The following is a 21,967-nucleotide window of genomic DNA, read 5'->3' as shown; positions in this document are numbered from 1 at the left end:
GACTTGGCTCTCTCTGCTACATAAAGTATCCAGGGACTGCATTTCCACTGCTTTGGGAGATCTGACAAATAAGGGAAAATGTATCTTGTCACACAATGCCGCCTCCCAGTGCCTCCAACAATGCTTCTGATGCAGGACTGAAAGAATGAGTGAAGCTTAGCTACAGTCTTCAAATATGTAACCCAGCTGTAGTGTGCCACGTGATGGAGCAGGTCTTCTCAAACTTTAACGTACTTGCTAATCACCTTGGGAGCTTATTAAAATGCAGATTCTGATTCAGTTGGTCTAGCGTGGGACCTGAGATTCTGCATTCATAACAGACTTCCAAGGGATGTCAACACCAGTCATAAGCAAAGTTGTAAAGCATGTCTTTGAGCATAGCCAATTAATCCCGCCTTGTCTAGATTAGTGAGCTGCATCCCCAGGTACATCTGGGGAGCTTTAAAAATCTATCTATGCCAGGTCTCACCAGTCTTTCTGTTTTCTTTGCCATAAAGAGGCAAAAGTATTTGGAGCATTTTTTATTCTCCTACTTAATATTTACTCCTTTAAATATTATATACTTTTTAAAAATTCCTCGGTTTTTTGGTATATTGTGGGCCCACAATACATAGTTGATAAATGAGTGAAAATGGCATACAGAAGTGAAATGCATGTGTAATTACACGCGTCAGCATAAAAGTCATTGTGTTGTGGGTAATGCCATGTTTGCTTAAGTAAAACTTTAAATATGATGAAATCAGTTTGCCTCAACTGTACATGTTGACAGAATTAATTCTAGCTTTCTGTTCACTTACAATATGGAGGGTGCTATGGTTCAAATGTGTCCCCTTTAAAATTCAGGTGTTGCCAATATGAGAGTATTAAGAAGTGGGGCCTTTAAGAGGTGGTTAGGCCACAAGGGCTCCTGCCTCATAAATAGAATTAGATGCCCTTATAAAGGAGCTCAGTGGAGGGAGTAGCTTGCTGTCTTGCTCCTGCCTTCTGCTAGATGAGAGCACAGCAAGAAGACCCTTATCAGGCACCAAATGCTGGCGCCTTGATCTTGGACTTCCCAGCCTCCAAACTGTGAGAAAATAAATTTCTGTTCTTTATAAATTATCCAGTCTCAGGTATTCTGTTACAGCAGCACAAACAGGCTAAGGCAAAGGGCTTTTCCACGTCATAGTTTATACTGGTGGCTCACGGAGACAACTAAAGTGGATTGTTGGACCTCACCTGTCCCCACCAGCTATAGGTGTTTCCTCTGCAGGCCTGATTTAGTCTCAGAGGACCAAATGACGCTTATTACCATTAGGACAGGGACTAAAATTAGCATACCAAAGACTTTTCATGGACACAATGTACTGATGTGCATGTCTCTAAAAGAGCAAACGCATCTGTTACCAAGACAACAGAAGAACATGTGCTCAAGTGAAGATGTTGATATCAGCCTATCCACAATGCAGTCTGAATGGGAGGCTGGTACTCTCTCTGAGAACTGGTTGGTTTCCAAATCAGTTTCATTGTTGGCAGCTCTGTTAATCCAAAGAAGAGGGATAAAGGAAACTTGGCCAAATTACGTGATGCTTTAGCCCCTTATTGGAAACATCTTTAAGAAAACAATCAAGTTGTGGAAAATGAGTATCTTTCTTCCCTCTTCATGTATTTTTTCCTCTTCTCATTTATTATATTATTACTGATGTCATCACTGTAACCATTGTCAGCTTAAAGAATCACTGTTCCTTCTGAAGGCACGAGGGTAAGCACAGTCCACCATGTGTATTTTATAAAACATTTAGGAAACAATAAAGCCTTCCATAATTGCTTCTTATCCAGCCCACTCCCGCACATTCTCTCCCAGTCTTCTCTCTGTATAGACTAACTTACTTGGAGATTGGCTCCAAGGTGCTAGCAGAATGCTTTTATAGATAAGGAAAAAACCCAAAAAACAAAATGATTTTTTTTTTTCTATTCTCACTCATACCACTCAGCACAACACTTCTGACACCAGATGTGTGTGGGTTTTTCCCCGTACACTAAGCAGTCCCCCAGTTGATGCCAGCTGGGTGTCTTATAATTCAGTTCAATTCTGGAACTACCTGGAGATAGCATCAGATCCCAAAGGTTGAGATTTCAGTCACACAAGACTGTCCTTTCAGATGCCAATCACAAGCCCCAGGTTCTGGCCTGTGCTCAACCCCCTCCTCAGGTTCAATTAATTTGCTAGAGCAGCGCACAGAACTCAGGGAAACACTTTACCTATGCTTATCAGCTTATTATAAAGGATACGGATGAAGAGATGCATAGGACAAAAACGGGGGAAGGGGTGCAGAGCTTCCACACCCTCTCTGGGCACACCACTTTTCAGTTGAAAGTCCCAACCCTCTAATCATGACTTGGTCTTTCTTGTGACCAGCCCCATTCTGAAGCTCCCGAGGGGTCCCCAGCCACCAGTCATCACTAGCATACAAAAGACACTTACCACTCTGGAGATTCCAAGAGTTTTAGGAACTGTATGCCAGGAAACTGATTAAGACCAAATATATATACTTCACAGTATCACAGAGTATGCCTGGCAGTCAGAGAAATATGTTCGAGGTCATACTGCCTACCTAGACAGGAGAACTTACTGAACACATTTAGAAATATCTCCTTTTTTTAATAAGAAAAAGACACTTCTGAAGAAGGAAACATTAGTGGGATCGTTTGGGGGACAGAGAAAATCTCCTGAGAGTATTTTCAGGATTTTTAAAGTGGAAAGAAGAAAATTGAATTGCTGTAGCTAAGCGGGAAATGTTCTGTGGGCAGTGTGATTCTGAATCACATGTTTCTCACTAAGCCTTTAGGGCTGGTACATACTGAGCCATATTCATACTTAGGACCATGCATTCACTTCTCAGGATATGATAACAAAAGCAGCCAGGGAGTTTAACTTCAGGAAAAACTTGAAAGGAAATGACTGCTTGTGTGCGTGGGTCTAGATTTACGTATTCACCAGGCAAATGTGTCCCCTTCAGCAAAATATGTCACTAGCTAAAAAATGTATCTCTTTCTACCATCTTTTCTGAGAGAAAACTGTGGTAAACAAATTTCATGAAAGAACAGGATTTTCAGAGACTGAAAAAGGTTGGCATTTAGGTTTCATCCAGACTGCAGCTGTGACCAAAAATAATCAAGCAGAACTGTGGTTAATTTTGCAGGAACCTACACCCTCCACATTCTGCTAAATCCCTAGGTGACAGGTTTTTTTCCTCTCACCACTGCTGATTCAATGACAGGTACAGTTTTATCTTGGTATGGGTTTTCCAAAGGCAAAGCAAAGCAACATAGTTTGGCTGTGTAGTCTAAATGTTGTAATTACAATTTTTCCTAGGAGAGCAATATTTTGGATATAAAGTGTACTTTACAATGTGGTAGCCTTTAACTACCAGGATATACACCTTTCTAAGTAGGCCCTATTAAAACAATTTAATAGTATGTCAACACGTACCAATGTGTACATAAAAACAGAACTGTGTGGTTTGTTTTCATGCAGGGAGCTAGTTTTGCTAGGGTCTGTCAAGTGCTGTTGAAGCACACTTTGAACTAACAGGATTACATGATTGGAATTGTATTCATCAAAGGTCTTTATTCTTCGGGCTGACAGATGCAATGCCTAAGTTATGGGGATACACCCAAGAAGTACTGAGTATTTGGGGGGCATATGCAAATGTGTAGATCCACATACATTTCCATACTTAACATGGAAGTATTTATTTTAGTGACAAAGCACATACATTAAAAAAAGAGGAGAAAATAGAAATGTGTTCATTCTTAAATCAGCCTGGTTAATTGCCAGTGAAATTAAAATTCACACATTTTAAATCTCTCAAGTTCTGAATGGAGTTTTCCTTGATCAGAGCTCACATAGAGCATGCCCAATTCAATTGTGAGCAAAAGAACTGACAGCCTTCATTGAGGCAAATTATGTAATAACCTGAATCGTTCTACAGACTGTAAGATGGCAGAAGCCTGTTATGTAGCACAGCTCAGAAGCAGGGCTGTGGAACACTCCCCAACAGTGGAGCAGAGACTGAACATTGCATCCCAAAGCAGAGACACAGGGATGGTGACTGAATTATTTCCAAACACTCAATTGCTCACATTCTGGACAATTTGGAGGATATAAAAGCAAAGAGGAAAACGAAAGAAGAATGTAAACTTACTTGATGATACAAAACATATAATAATCATACATAATATCTGAGTATACATACCTGTATATCTATGTATAAATTAATAGATATATCATTTTATGTGCCCATTTTAAAATTTCAATATACTATTGATATAAAATATATATGCGGGTACTTTTAAAAGTTTGTGGAAAAATGGAATTAAAAGATACTGCAAATCTTTCCATGAACTTTTTGAAGACCTCTCATGTATATAATACATCCACATGTATATTTATGTATGAATTCATATGTATATCTGTATGTAAATATGTGTGTGTGTACTTTTAATGGGCCAATTTTAACATGTAATACTGAAGTCATGACCATGAGAAACCCATGTGATAATGTGAATAAAATGGTCAATCCTGTAGCTCTGTGTAGCTGTCCTAACAGTGTAGGAAAGAGAAAGGCTGTGGAAGGGTTTAGGTATAAAGAATTGGGTACTAGGCTTTATGTGCCACTTAAACAGAAGCATTGAGCCAGATAGACAGATGGAAGAGACACATCTCAGAGACATATCTGTCGGGCAAAATGAACTAAAAATAAATGCCTGACACAGATGTCACTGAGTCATTTAAAGCTAAACTTCACAAGCCATTGGAACATTATCAGCTGACAAGAGCACAACAATCCAACACCAGTCAAAGGCCTGCAATGGAAGGGGCTTCCCTTAGAGACCTTCAAAAATAAAAAATTTAAAAAAAGCAGCAGCCACAAGTCATCAAAAGAAAGGGCTACAAGTCTGTCTTGTGCAAGTGCCTGCAGGACCAACAGATGGCTGTTCACTTTCATAGTAGAAGCCAAATGCTTACAACTTTTCAAAGAAATTGCTACAAAATAGCTCCTGTAGGCAGTTTCCATAATGAGAGAGTGTATTCTTTAAAATTTCTTTCCCTATCAGCTTAGAGTCTGGGCTGGAGATATGTTACATGAAAAGGTGTAGGCTACACTGACAGTATTTCTTGTGAACCGGCTGCTTACCATGCCAAGGTAACAAAACAGTTGGGAAACCGGATTATTAGCCCTACGTGCCCTCTTATCAACTGCACCTCCACCACCACACATAACATTTGCTGAGCACCCAGATGTGCCAGTCACACTTTATCCTTCTAGCAATCCTGGGAACCTCAACATGTCTATATACCAGGCCATAGATGAAGATGTCACCATCACCTGGGGAGGGGCTTATGATGCAAAAAGCATGGCAACGTCTCTGGCCAAGAAGCCACTATTGATACATGGGAACTTACAGCTAAATGACTTTTGCTTAATTCACATTCGAAGATATGCTGCCTAGCACATAACAGATGCTTAATATAAATACTAACATTATATATATATATACACACACACATTATATACACATGAATACTAACATTATATGAATATATGTAAATTCAGGCACAGCTGACTCCAAGCTCAGTAATTAATTGCTCATTTCCCTGTCAATAGATGGAAGTACCATGCGTTTACATAATAGTTTGCAGCATGGGAAACTTTCATGTCAAATCTCACATTTACTAACTCATTTTATCTTCACAACAATCTTGTGACATAGGAAGAACAGTGAGTTTAGTTCCCATTTGCAGTTTAGGAAAATGAGGCTCAAAGGGATTAAGTAATTCATCAAAACCATTATGCCAGTGCATCGTCCAGGGGCAGAAGTCCAGGGTGATATTTCTCTTACCCTGTTGCATCTCAGGTCTGCTCAGTTCATACTTCCCACTGGGAAACAGGACAATTACATTGGAATTTTCCAACACGTTCTAAGAAGGAAATTTACAATTATCTGGAAGTTAATACTGATTATATTGTATCATTAATTCATTAGAACAGTCAAAGTTTACCTCTGTTCTTTGTTCACTGGTGGCTACTGAATGCATTTGTGATTGTCTATATGTTTTTTCTGTTCTTATTAATAATTTTCAGACAAAGCTTTACGTTCATGACATGAAGAGGCATAAGTCCATTTTCATTTTCTTTTATTATATCCTATAAGCTAGAAAAATTGCTAAGCTTCAATTAGTGGGGACACAAAGATGAAACGAGTATAAATACTTGTCCTCAAAGAGCTTTGACCAGTGGAAATGAGTTTGTCTGATTCCTAGTCTACTCATAACTGATCTGGTTGAGGCCTTTAAACCAGAGTTAACCTTCCTATGCATTATAAGTCTTGACCCCCTAAAAAATGTCCTGGAGTGAGGCAAGCACTCAGGATCTCCCTCTGCCCTGCTTCTATTTTCATTCCTGGTTTATTCTCCATGGATGCTCTAGGCCGGACTTCCTGACTCTACTGTATCTCATATTATGTCAATGTCTCCTACTGGATTTGGCATCCTTTCTGATGCTCATCTCAGAAAATCCATACCTTCTGTGCCCTACACATTTCATAATATACTATTGAGAGTAACATTTCCAATTGCTTTGGTTGATGATTCCTTGCCTTGGTATTTGGTATCAAAGAATCCCAGCTCTCCGCCTACATACACAGCTAGAGTTTCAGAGTTCTGGCTCATTTCTATATAAAATGTCTTCTTGCCAGTACTTAGGGCAGCACCTATCTCACAGGATACACCTAATAATGTTTGTTGAATAAATAAATGACTATAATCCAAGGTATGTTATAACATAAGCCTTCTATAACAGAAAAAGCTAATCTTCACCATCTGTACCTCCAGGACATGAAACTGTGAGATATTGACAAAAGAATGAATAGCATCCAAACATTCATTCCTTTACATCTGGGAAATCATAATGCACTAGCATTTTACTAATCCGTCTATATGTATTAATCAGTATTGTTACTGTGTATGCTCCTTCTTTACAAGATGTACATGTTTTGCTAAACTATTACTTTAAAAAGTTGTATTTCAAGCACATGATAGAGCGTTATCTAATAAACCTACTTGTATTTTCCTAGTACTGGTCTAGTTGATAGGGAGAATAAAATGAAAATAAATGATGTAATGAATGCCTCATCTTCAGGCACTTACAGACTTGGGGATAAAAGACTAACACTCAGGTAATAACTAAAGAACGTATTGATAAGGAATAAACTGACTAATTATGTGCTTTGAAAAATGTGTTCTAAAAATTCAGAAAAAGAAAGGATCATCAGTAAGAGGTTTATGGAAGTTAAGAGTTGAATTGAATTTAGACCATTCTCTTGCCCCTAATGCTATGCCCTGCAGATCAGTCACCAAGACCTGGAAGTCTTTTCTTTACAATCTCTTTTCTATCCATCCCTTCCATTTTTTCCCCCACAGTTACCATCTTTATTAGGGGATCTGAGCCCCTTATAAAACAGTTGGGACTGTAGTGAGTTGGGACAAATCCCTGGAGCTTGACTTGGAATCACAAAAGTAGTTATTTGAGATCTGGTTTCAACAAGAAAGTAGTGAAATTTTCTGAGTCCCAGTTTCCCCTGCTTGTTGAATTAAGTGAAATAAATGTGAAGCACTTAATAAAACATAAAGTTCTATAAAAATGAATAAGATTATCATTCTTATGCCCAAACTGCACTGTGAGGCCCGTCTTCTCCTGTCTCCAAACAATACCGCACACCGGTGTGGCAATCCTTCTGCTGAACTTCCCCTGGATGATATACTTCTTAAAAAGAAGGGCTTCGTCACAATGCGATCAGGCCCCACCCTCCCCATTCAGCATTATCAATCCCTGCTGTCCTATGTGCAACTTCCTTCAGTCTAGCTGGACCGGTCACTCCCTGGTGCTTTGCAACTTCTGCATCTCTTCCCTTCCTGGACATATCTTGAATGCTTAGACATCTATGTGCCCTTCAAGAATGGCCACTTAAATAAAGGAGCACCTCCCTAATTTCCCAAGTTGGTGGTGATCTCATCCTACTCTTAATATTCATAACTTTATTTTCTGAGTCTTTCCTCCCCACTCCGCACTCCCCCCATACATAATATATTGTTCTACTTTCACTGGGAAATTATAACTCCTGGAGGTCAGGCAGTATTTTTTATACTTGGAATTACTGCTCTGCTCTCTTTATACAGTGCTTAGCATCTAGGAGCTTTATTCAATTAATACTAAGTAAATGGATGCTTCTAAGATAAGGAAAGATGATAGAGAAAGAGAAAAAAACAAAAACAAAATGAAAAATCCATTGTTTTTACAAGGTACTCCCTTCTGGTCTTTATGTGGTTTTCTGAGTTTGCAGAGAACTAGTACGTTAAGGGTTAAGATAAGTTTTACTAACAACTGCAGCTGTTTGTGGAGGAGCTCAAAGACATTATAAGATTAGCAGGAATAGGACTTTGAAGTCTGTGCTAGTCTCTGGAATTCCCCAGTCTCCCCTTCCTACCCCTGTCTCCCCCTCCCCTTCTTCAAACCCCTACCCTTCTCCAATTTCTAGAGAGTGTTAAAAATGTAACTGTGGGATTATGTAGCCAGATAATGCTGAGTGCTCTTGAATCATATATAAAGAGTCCTTGCAGGGCATTTTTTGGTGCACCTCAAGCATAAATTATGCTCCCATGGTGCTCACCATTACCCATCAAGACTTGAAGACTTTCTGTGTTGCTTGTGACCAGCCTGTCTCTGAAGGAAACAAGATCCAAAGGAAGAATCAAGGACTGGCCTGGTGCTATAATTGGCTCATTGGTGTATCACTTGTGTAAGGAAGTGATCTTTTTTGTCTCTGCTTAGCCTCAGAGTTAGACATACACTCATTAAGCTCTTCCCCATCAGTGAGTGGCAGTATATTTGAGGGGCTCTCAGTCCAGCTGCAATAAAGCTAGGTTTAAATCAAATCATTGTTCAGTGACAACAACCATCATGATTTAAATATTGAAACATACAGGAGCCTAATATTCCTTGTGAATGGAGTTTGTGGTGTCAAGAACTTAGGAATGCTGACAGACTTTCTCTCCATGCGTACTTACTACTCCCAATTCTCCTTGGCTAGAAAAGGATATGATAAAAATACTTCTGTCTTCTTAGCAGATAAACATGCCCATACACCTGACAAGGTATAATTGAGGGAAGATCAATTTACAAGGAAAATGCAAGATAATGAGAAATTTTCTTAAATCAAGGCTGGATCAGTCTTTACATAGAAATACTTCAAATAGAACTGTAACCTGAAGCTATTCCCATGTAAGCATGCTTAATGTACGATGGAATCTGAACATAAAAAGAAACTTGACTCTGCAGGAAATAATAGCAACTCTTCAAATACAAAATGAAAATGAAAATCACAAAAAGCAGAGAAAATCGACTGCCAGTGCTCATTCCCTAGTACCCATGCATTCTACCCAAACCAGGGAAAATGCCAACTTGTTCATAGCAAGGTCTGTGGAGAATAGAACTGATGCCACCAGCATTTCCTCCATTTGTTGGATGTTCCTTTGACTGACTTGCTCCTTTCTGTCCAGACAGAGCCTAATGGTTCTCCAGGAGCCACTTAGAACCCAGCACCCTTGCAAAGCTTTGCCTAAACACTTTCCTGACAGCAATACTTATTATCTTGGTGATTCAGTGAGGTGCTCTCAAAATAATTATTTAATATGGATTACTAATATTTCATATGTCTTTTCCATGCAACGATATTATAAGTTTCTTACTGGTAAAAAAACTTGTCTTATATTTCTCTTGCATGCTCATAGTAAACAGCCATCTAGGAGGTATGTATGTATATAGAAGGCATGTTATATATTCTTATATGGACATGCTTGTGATATCCATGAATAAATGAATGGAGTATTAATCAAGGATTAAAGGCCCCTGCCATCAGCCACTCCAGAAGCAAAGCAATGCCTCATTAATATGTTCAAGACAAATTTAATGAGACTTACATTGTTCCAGGCACTGTGCTGGGCACTGGGAGTTCAGTAGTGAGCAAAATAGAGATAGTTCCTGCCCTTGGGAATTTATAGTGATATGAAATCTTATATTCCATGCTGATGTGGTTGAAAATTTTCTATCAAGGTCCCACAAGATCAGTATTGTCTTCACTTAAGATGAGAAAGAAAGAAGGGATGATGATAACCTTTCCACTCCAAATTGCAAGACTCTTCCCCTTTTAGTTTAATTTAACAGTGTGTTATTACCTTTTAGACCACTTTCCAGCCAATTTTGTAATTATGTGAGGGACCTATACCCTTTTCTCCACACCTTTTTGATCTCTTATGAAGAAGATGGAGTGAATTACGTTGGATGGCTTCTCCATCCTGCAGTTTAGTGGATCTCAACTAGCTGCATATCCAAATAAACTGGGATGTTTTTAAATACATTACAGGTGCCTGGGCCTTGCCAATAGAGATTTTGATTACTTGGCTCATGTCGGGATTTAGGCATTTATATTTTCTTTTTTAACTTCCCAGGTGATTCTGATATGAAGCCAGGGTTGAGAACTACTGTCATAATTAATGCCTCTCCATAATTATATTCTTAAATCTTTCTCAATAGTAAGTCAAGAACCAATAAGGAATATGTGCACATGGATTGTTGCTATCAATACTTATAAATATCTTAATATTGCAGGAAGTCCAATAAAATTATATGGATCAATATCTTGTTTGAAGTGAGCATTCACCTTATTTTAAATATTGCAACTACATTTAGTCTCTTCACAGAATACAAATTATATGTTCATTATTAATATTTGGAAAACTTGTGTGAAGAGCAAAGATCTTAGAATTAAAAACAGCCCTGCAAATCGATGTGTTATTGAAGCTCTCTATTAAAAAGCTTCTCTGTATCTTAGCTTTTTCATCTGTAAGCTGGGGTTGATAAAATGAAAACTCAAATAGAGTTGATCCTTTTTATTCATGAATTCAGTAATTGTGAATTCACCTACTTGGCAAATTTACTTGTAACTCCAAAATTGATACCTGTGGCACTTTTGCAGTCATTGTGGGTATGCACAGAGTGGTGAAAATTTTGAGTTGCCTCATGTGCACATACCTAGCTGAGGTCACAAAAGGTGACTCTCTGCCTTTAGTTTCAGCTCCATACTGTAAACAAGTGTCCTTTTCGTGGTCTTTTTTTTTGCTTTTTTATTGGTGGTTATGCTGTTTTAAATGGTCCCCAAGCACAGTACTGCCATACAGTTTAATGTCCATAAGCACAAGAAGGCTGTGATATGTCTTATGGAGAAAATACATGTGTTAAGTAAACTTTGTTCAGGTATGAGTTATGGTGCTGTTGGCTGTGAGTTCAGTGTTAATGAATCAACAGTGCATATTAAATAACGTGTGTTAAAAAAGAAACACATAAAACAAGGCATATATTGATCTGTTGATGAAAATATGACCAGAGGCTCACGGGAACCTAACCCCGTATTTCCCCTAGGAGCAATGGTTCAGTATTTGCTAATTCAGTGTTTGGGTGACTTTATAGATCATAATTACAATGAGTAGTGAAAAGTGATTATATAAAGTGTCCAGCATGGTGCCTGGAACATACTTCTTCCTAGAAAATGTCGGTTTCTGTGCCCATCTCATGCATTATTAGGATTTTCACCTTAAAATTATCTTAAAGTAAGTCCAGATATCCATGGACACACTGATTCTATTTGTATTCAGACTTGCAGTGTTTCCTCATCTGTAAAGACAGTTCCATGACTCAGCTTCTACTGTCCAGAATTGAGCCTTCTAGAATGGCCAGGTTTCCAGAAAGCTTTCGAACTCATAATCAGCTAGAAAAGTAGCTAGAAATCTTTAGCAGCAAAGCAACAGCCCAGCACCAAATGCAGTTGATACAAGCTGCCTATGACACCTGGCCTGTTTGCCATGTGAATGGGAAAAGCCCCTTGATGAGAAATATTAAGCCTGCCTTTTGCAAACAGCTGTAAAACATGCAGAAGAGGGGATGGCAATCAGCATGGTGGCATCAATCAGAAGCAGAGACAGAAGTGGAAACCAGCACATACTCTGATGGTGAAAAATAACAAGTGACAAAAGAAAAAAAAAGATAACAGCTACCCACGATTACAGAGCAAAGAATGCCCAGTGTAATCCCTGTTACCCTAGAAGATGTCAGGCTGCCATGCGGAAATTGTACTGAATGCCTGAGCTACCCTAAATGTGCTATCTGTACAATAGGATGTATGCAATCTCTGCAGCAGATCAGAGCATTGGAGATTTACAATTTGAATTGTCTTCCTCTAGTGAAAGGCAAAAGGCAAAAGCAAAAAGTTATGCTAACATTTGTAGAGAAAAATAGGTAAACACAGACACATGATAATGAATCAACTAAGCAATAAGATTTGAAGCCTTAAGATGAAAATCAAGAAAGGGAAGATCTTAAACATTTGTAGCTGCTGAGTGCCTTACTCCTTAGGATTTCTGTATAAAGAAGCAATATGATTCCCCAGGTGTCTATACTTTTATGTACTTTGGCAGAATTTTATGGTTTTCTTCAACGCATTCCTGCTCATTCTTAGCTTTTTTCTTAGGTGTTTTTAATATTATTAGTGTTGTCATGAACAGAATTTTTCCCACTTTAGTTCTGAACTAGAGATTACAAGTATATAAGGAAGTTACTGATTGTTGCATTTCTTAATTTTTTTATTAAATTTATTTTGAAAAAATTCAGAAAGAGAGAATATATCTAAGAACAACAATGCATGTTCTCCTCCTTCTAAACATTTATACCTTTTTTAAAAAAATTCAATTAAACTTAGGCTAGAATTCATAGAAAAATTTAACCCATATAGTGGTAGAGGGACTCCATTTTTTCATCCTAACTTTAATGTATTATCTGTAGTGTCTCATTATACAGATGATAGTGGAATTTGGTTTGAGATAGATATTTTTAGATGGAAACAAAGTATTATTCTTTACCTAATATGTTATTGGCTTTTTAAAAAATAAATAAGATGTTCAATTTTATACAAATTTGTCAATGTCTCAACAATTTCATGCTTTGTCCTTTGAATTACAGATATAACTAAAATATTAATAATTAATTAGTGTACTAAACCAACCTTGCTTTCCTGGGATGGTGGGTGGGAACCTACATGGTTGTAATATATTATAATATTTTCTCAATTCTTAGATGCCATTAATTATTATAGTAAATGACTTTCAATAGGAAAAAGAAACATTACTATACAAAATATACATATGGAATATAAGATGTTCCTCAATTTCAAAAATATTAAAATGTGAAAAAAAAATGTATAACTTAAAATTAAATAAATAACATAGAAGACTCCTGAATTTGTTTCAAACATTTATTTTTAATTTTAGCAACAATATTTATAAATGACATTGAACAAAGCTGTTTTTGTTCTATATTGATGTTGAATTATGCAGTCTTTATCCTTCACCTTTCTAAGAGTTTAGTCCATTATTTTCTAGCATCTATTATGATATCTTACATAACTGTAGTTTATCACATTGGTTGGTCACAGTAGTCTACATAATAATAGCAATTTGTGTTAAAAGAAAAGGTTTAATTATATTAATCAAATCCTGTTTAAGAAAGCATGGACTATCATTCGACTTCTCTGTGTACACAAACACACACACATGCACATGCACACACACACAAGGGTTTAGAAAATATAACAGAAAAAAGATACCCTTTTAAATAATAAAAAAATAAGAATAAGCTTAACAAGAAATCTGCATGATTTTTGTGAAGAAAACTTTAAAGCTGTATTGAGGAATAAAAAGAGCATACTTTATCCTTCAGCAGGAGATATCGGTATTGTAGAGGTAAAATTAATAAATTTGACAGAATCCAAATTAAAATACCAATGGAATATTTTAAATTAGAGAAACAAATTCAAAAGTTGTCATGGAAAAATGAACAAATAGGAATAATGAGAAAAGTTCAGAAAAATAGAAATAATAACTGACGTATGACCCAATTGCTATAAAAATGTATTTCTACATTGAACAGTTTGGTTTCAGCACATTATTTACAAGTGGGTCAAATAGAAAAGGATAGAAAGTCCAGTAATAGATACAAATCTATTTAGAAAATTTAGTATATGATAAATATAATGTTAAAATCAATGGAAAAACAGAAATTATTTAAATTGTGTTGGGAAAACTGGTCAGCCATCTACAAGAAAAATAAATAAATAAACTTATGTCTGTTACTAAGTACAGATAAATCCGTGAATCAATATAGAACCATAATATTTATGCCACTGTTTTTATTTTTGTTGCTTACAAACTTGGAATGGAAAAGGTCTTTTTAAATAAGATTGATGATTAATTAATTTGATTACAAAAATTAAAAGCTTTTATGTGACAAAATGCTTTTTTAAAAACACATGACAAATTTATATTTGCAGACATGACAAAGGGTTGATTTTCTTTATATATACAAAGTTCTTAAAATTTAATAAAGAAAAAGGCAAAAGACATGAATACACAGAAAAATATATGCAAATGGCTTATTAATATATGAATGATGCTTAACCACACAAAAATATGTAAATTAAAATAACATTAAAATTTTTACCTAAAAGTTAGAAAACTCTAAATGCACATGTTGGTAAGGGTATTTGGAAACAGATACTCTCATTTTCATTTGGTATACCTACTTTAAAGGGTAGCAGTGATACATATCAAAATTTGAAACGCACATACTCTGTGACCCAGAAGTTGTTTTTTAAGGAATTTATATAAAATATGTAATAACACATGCACTCAGATAGAATAGTTACAGTAATAAAGATAACTATCACTTACTGAGCATTTATTATAGACCAGGCATTATTCCAAGTCCTTTACATATAATATCTATTTATTTAAACCTAACAAGCACCCTGTAAACTATATCAATTAGGAGTGCTATTAACTACAAGTAACAATACCCACTGATACCTGGGTTAAACAATTTAGAAATGTGTTGTCTCATTAAATAATAATTTGGAGGTAGCAACCGCAGATATGGATCTGTGGTGTGGCTGCTGAGTAAACCCCGGACTCTGACTGACTCTGCAGTTTTCCTGGCCTTCTCTATATGCTGATAAAATGGCTGCGGCAGCTGTAACCATCACTATATCACATGGTAGTATCCGAGGCAGGAAGGGAACCAGTGCCTCCTTAGTCCAGCTCTTCTGATCAGAAGCAAAAATCTTTCTAGAAGCCTAAACCAGTAAAAACTTCCTCTTATGTCTCATTGGGCAGATAATATTAATAGCAGGAGTTATTGGGCACTTACTAAGTTCCAGCTACTGCTTTAAGTTGTTTACATCCATTCACTCATTTAATCTTTACAACATCCTTTATACAGTAGGTCTTATTATTATCTCTGAGGTACAGAGAGTGTAAGTAGCCTGCTCAAGTTAACACAGCTAATAAATTCTGGACCCAGGAATCCTACCCAGACAGCCCAGCCCCGGTGTCACTATTAAGCAACTAAGTTCATTGCCAGATCTGTGCCTAGGCTTAAACTGATCACTAGCAAAGGGAAATGTCATTGCCAATCTTGCTAAAACCAATCATTTTTTAATCTTATAGGACTGGGAGGATGGCATGGGAGGGGAATTAACTCATCTAAGCATGTCGTGTGGCTACCAAGACAAAGTCAGGATTCTAAAACTTAAAAGAGAAGGAGGAAACAGTTGCTGGGTAGGCAATCAAAAATGTCTGCTGTAGGTAAGTACTACAGTTATCCCCAATTAATAAATAAGGAAACTGAGAAATAGGTTAAGTAATTTGCCTGTGGTCATACTTCTTGAAAGGGACATAAGACATTTCTTGAAAAGTTGTGGTAAATGCCTGGAAATAATCTAAATGTGTGAATAGAGGAGGTCCAATTAAGTAAATTATGGATATCGACACAATGTAATTACTAGTAGTTGTTTTTTTAATGGCACATATCTGTATGTAACTATATAGAAAGACCTATAATGTGTATCTAAGGTTAAAAAATAATAGTAGCAAGGTACAGAAAAGTTCATGTGGGATGTGAGATACAGACATGCAGATTTATATACTTGCATAGGATCTATTTGCCAATTTCTAAGTAATAAACAAGAAACTAATAACAGAATTTGCTCTGAGGAAGTGGCCTCTGTGACCAGAGTCTTGGGAAAACTTCCTTTTTGGTGGACAATTTTTGGTAATACTTGAATTTTTGCCATTTGCCTGTACTACTTTATCAATTAAAACATCTGGTTTATTTAAAAAGTAGTTTTGACACTACAAGTGATATTTTTCTGTATCCAAAGTGATTTACAAACTTCCTGAAGATCCTGAAGAGTTGATTTTTCACTACATTTCTTTACAGTGTTTGGACAGTTTAAGAGAACTCATGTTTTCCAATGCAAATTTAAATAATTTGAAAAGCAAGCAACGTCTGCTGCTTTCATCTCTTAATAAAGTTAGGTTTTGAATAAAGAAACACAGTAACATTAGCCAAAAGTCTTCTTTGAACAAAAGAGAGCTGGTCAGTTTTGAACTCTCGGTCACACATATCAGCTCTTTTCCATATTCATTTAATTTTCTTAGGAAGCCAACTATAAGAAAAGTATATCTTCTTTCTTAATTACCTTAGATACCACTTTCATCCTTGCATGTTTCTTTAAGGAAAATTTACCTAACAGTCTTCTACTCTCCCTCCTCTGTAAAATCTTCAATATGCACTTCTCTGGGGAAACTGTTTCATAAGAAATATGTACAAAGATTGAACTTGACTATTTTTATTTTTTGAGGTAGACTATTGTTAATACCTTCTTCTTACACACTTTTACATATTTTTTTCTACTTGAACAAAAATGAAATAAATATTGATGATGAAAATACTGATATTGTCATCTCTGCCACCAGACTGAATTCAGATTTTTTAAATCCATTTTGGCGTTGACACCTTGGCAGTGCCATGCTAAATCTACAATCCTTAAGATTTTCTGGGTGAGGGGTGAAGCTATGGAAACTGCATGGAGAGCTGGCTTCTCACATTCTCTCCTGAAGGGAGGAACTCAGAGAGAAAGAGAGTATTAGTGAAAAGCTCATTCCAGGAAGCGAACAGAGGAACTGAAGCTTTGGCTCTGTGGGAAAATGGAGACTTTGGAGGTAATAATGTTTGTGCGTCCAAGAAGAATAATGACCAGCTTGTGTCCTGAGAAGGTGATGCTGAAGTCCTTTTGTTCAAAACAAAACCACGTTGCCTAGTTACAGAGAGATTTTGCTCTAAATGGCAAAAGTGCAGGCAGGAGTAGAATTAGAACCCACATCCCTAAAATAAAGCAAATGTTTTAAAAAAACGATGTTAACACAGAACTTTGTGTTACTCAAACACTCTTCTTGTCCCAACTGGAGAATCAGCCCAAACATCTTGCACAAATCATAGTTAACACTGCTCAGTTGCTTCTTCATTTCATTTCTGGTACTCCTATTGGGAGCAATGAACTGAGGTTCCTTCCCAGCTGGTCACTACAGACTTCAAATGTGGCATACAGATCCCAGGTATGTATCTGACTTGTCTCACTGGAAGCAGAAATAGAGCTGGCAGAGTTGTAGCTAGAGTATAATGGTGTGTGTCTGCAGTATGTGGGAAGGCAGGCATGGAGCGTAACAGGTTGCAATGTTTCCAACAGGCTAAGCGTATAAAGGAGATGCAAAGTTGGAACGGGGCTATTGCCACCAGTGCTGCCCACCCACACACATAGTCACACACTGGCAGTCAGAGTAATGTGCATGTGACTGTGTTGTGTCTTCCTAGACTCTGAGTGACATCTCCAAGAGCAGGACTAGTAGCAGCAGAATGACAGTGGCAAATCCATTTCTGTGATTTTTTTTCACCCTCTCTGAGTGCATCACTGAAACCTGAGAATAACCAAGTCTTTATGGAATAGCATTCATCTCAGTTTTATCTGCTAATAACAGTGTTGTAAAATCAGAAAGGGCAGAAAATTCTGTTATTAGCTCACCACACTTCGTGCATCTTTCTTAAAATCTATCTTCCTCTGTCTCTATAGTGAGCCCTAAATGTATCTAAATACATTTCAGTAGTAACCTGCCCCATTAGGCTTTCTCCATGTGTACATATTTATATCATTTCTTAGTTTATTTTAAAGGTATACATTAAACAAAGAATACATCAATTCAATTCAACTTAATACATATATTTTGAGTACCACTATATGCCAACGTTGAGTTGAGTAGAGAACAAAAGTCTTTTTAAAGCAGATGGCATTTTACCTAGATTGAGGGGGTAGGTTGTGGGAGAGAGAAAGGAGATAAAAGTAAGCAGTCATTGTTCATACACACAAAAAAACTGACTCATAAGGAATGATAAAAGTTATGAATATGACAATCAAGGATATATATTTTGGGCATGGCAAATAGTTCAGATGTGATGAAGCAGCCCTCATGCTAAATGTTAGTGAGAAGTGGGCTCGAAGATAAGTTGAAACTGTAATCCAGAAGGCATTGAAGATCAGAAAAAAAATACTCACAATTTATTTTAAAGCAACTCTAATGCTCAAATGAGATAACATATATAAGGCATTTAACAGTGTCTTCTACAGTGTAGGTTCCCAATAAACATCAAACACCTTAATTTACTGGGCATTGGGAGACTTTCAAGATTACACAGACACTAACAATTTCCAGAAGGAATGTTCCAAGAACATTGCTCACCATGAGAAAGGCTAATTGTGTTCAGTAATGGAAAATTACTTTGTTTTAGCTAGTAAGATACTTGAAATCTGTAACTCTGTCTAGCCAGTAAACTGTTTATTCTGACTCAATTCAGTGTCACCAGAACTGAATTACCTTATTTCCTGATCCTGAATTAATCTTGAATTGATCTCTGAAGTAACAGATTCAGGATTTCGCTTTGTTTCATTTCAGCAGTAGTAATACGGTTGGGATCTTTGAAAAGAGACATTTTCTTGCAAACTGATGCTAGACCTAGTGGTGTCCAGAAATGAAAATATTTCAAACTTAGCATCATAGAATATTAAAACTGGAAGGGAGAACCAGGAGTATTGTGATCATAGTTCACCAAAATTGTGGAAACAAAATCAATCGAAACATCTCAGTGTTTCATTGGATTCAAGGCAGCCTGTGAATGTAATTTGAAAACTGAACTGCTGGAATTTTCAAGATATTCTAGAGGGTTGGATGGGAGAAGAGAAAGAAAATTTGAAAATGCTGTTCTTCTTCAGAAAATCCAGGCCCAAGGATGTTGTAGTGAAACTCACGGAGCACCGCTGTCTTGCTTGGAGACGCAGAAGCCCAGCCCTGGAAATGTAAAGTGGTTGCCCATGGACACCCAGACTGTCAGGAGCACTCCTGGGACCTAAGTCTTCTGACTTCTGGGTCTGTTCTTGTTTTACTATGCCAGACTTCTTCATCTTGACTAAGTAGATATTTCTCTTACCAATAAAAAGTTCAGAAACCAGTATCAGAATAAATCTGAAGATAAATAACACGAGATTTATTAATGGAGCCTCGAAGCAAGTTTACCCCGTGGTATTATATCAGTTGCGGATATCATTTTTTATGGTTATTTCTTCTCAACAATATACTTTTATATATATACACACACATAAAATGACAACACTTGTTTTACATTTATAAGGTGTCTACCTTATGCTGTACAGGCACAACTAGAGAGAAACTTGCTGTGATTGGATTATTTTGGAAGATTCTTCACCTATGTAATAACTGAGCTCTGTTTATAGAATATTTAGTGAGCTCCTACAAGCTGTGCTGGGAAACATTCTAGGTAGTAATTATTCCACTTGAAAATTAAAAAGTCTTAAAATTAAAAAATTAAAAAGACAATAAATTAATTATTTAGACCCAAAATTGTACTGCAATGTGAACTAAACCATTTATCATGTATCACAGCAATACATTATTCAAAAACAAGTAGCACACAGGTGCAACTACAAGATGTCTCACGTAACTAACAGTCCCCCTTGCTAGGGTGTGACCTAGGCAGATCATTGAGCATCCCTGCAAAGGAGCTTCCCCAGCAGGAATGAGACCCTCCCTTGGTCCTGCTTTCTGCCACCTTTTCCTTGTGTCCAGTGAACACCTCTCCTGTCCTTTTCACTTGAGCCATACCAATCTGTGGTGATTAGCCACTTCCTAGGATCAGAACTGAGCATCTGATGGCAAAGTTTTCAAGCTTCCTCTTTGCAGTTCTTCAGAGTTTGTCTTTAGAGTTGAGTTCCACCAACCAACTCTTTATGCTGTTCACAATATTGTATTAATGGGACAGATAGATGCAAATGCTGAGCAGTCTTAGTGGATAACCTCAGCAAGCATGGATGCCACATAACTCCTCCTGAGATTACCGTGGAAGGACTGTATTTGCCTGCCCAGCTTTAACGGGGGTATTAATTCTAAGGCTGAGAGCTCCTAGAAGATCCTCATCTCTAAGAAGCCCTTTACACTTCCTAATTTGTCTTCCTCTGTCAAACATACCTATCAATAGCAGGTGCCTGTTCAACTTCATGGGGTTTATTATTTAACTTTTTAAATATGAGTCATGATATGAATAATTCTTGCTTGGTATTCTCAGCCCTATGTACTAAGAAAGGAGGGTCAAAGGAAAATTATTCTTTATTCTTCTTTATGCAGCTTTAGATTATGTTCTCTACTTTTAAGTGTTCTAAACTATTGCTTTCCATCTTCCTTTCCATTTTTCTTGCCTGTTCTTCCCTTTCCTCTCTTATTTCATATTTTTGTCTTCTATTTTCTGTATTTCCCTTCCAGTCCTTCTCTATCCTCTAAGCTCTTCAGGAAGTCAGAACAACAGGTAGGCAAAGAGTAAGGTCACAGATAGTGAGAGGGCATGGGCAGACTCTGGCTAGGGAAAGTACATTCAGTCCCTTTTTAAGGAACTTTTACCGATAGTGACTAACCTAGAGGAACTTGTCATCATTAGATCATCAGTTGCACTCCCACTTGTACAGATGAAGAAACAGCTTTAGGGAGTGTACGTTTGGCAACAATACAGCCAAGAGTATCCAGAATGAACTTAGAGTTCCAGACTTTTCCTATTGTCAGACCTTGTGTCCCAATTCTTAGATTACAAAACATTATTATCTTAAAGTTAGGTGCTTGCCAATAGTATATGGATATTACCAGCAGCACAAAGATTCAGATTTCCAGAACATTTCTTGTGAAATTTTTAGCCAGCTATGAAAGGAAATTTCGTATGGCACCTTTTTCTGCACCTACAAACATGTTTTTGCCTGCAAATTCCCACTCAGATTTCCTGCTCCATCAGCCTTTGCATCTTTGCTGTATCATTAGATGCTGTGGGAGGAAACAAGAAATAGAACCACCTCCCTGCTTCAGGAAGATGGGCCCAGACACATCTCTCCATGTAAGACAAGGCCAGTGCCCTAAGAAAACCCCTATTTTGTGCCTGTTGAGTAATTTCACTAGGAGTTATTTTTAGGACCAACCTGGCTGAGGGCAAAATTGTGACACTTAAGGGATATCTCATGCTTAGTCAACAACTCTATTTTCATTTAGGAGTAGAATTGAGGAGGCTGCAATTAAGAGAATGCTTTTAAGGGGGGCAAGTCCTATTGGTTTGATGGCATCTTTCTGAAGCCTGATCTGTGTAGGAAGAGCAAGACAGAGACAGTGGCTACAAGTGTATCTACACCACTTAGTGTGCAGAGTGCAGTGCTGAATTTTCTCTGCTGTTTCAGATTTTTTTTTTTAGAGTCATCAAAATACAGCTAAATTACTCTCTCTATGACCCACTTATGAGAATCCCCGGCTCCTTTTGCTGTTTCTCCATACTTCTCCTCTTGCTCTTTACATCTATGAAATGTATGTGTGTGTTCATCACATGAA

The sequence above is a fragment of the Cynocephalus volans genome, chromosome 3 (assembly GCF_027409185.1).
Source record: "Cynocephalus volans isolate mCynVol1 chromosome 3, mCynVol1.pri, whole genome shotgun sequence".
NCBI lineage: Eukaryota > Metazoa > Chordata > Mammalia > Dermoptera > Cynocephalidae > Cynocephalus > Cynocephalus volans.
This window is presented reverse-complemented; position numbering follows the sequence as displayed.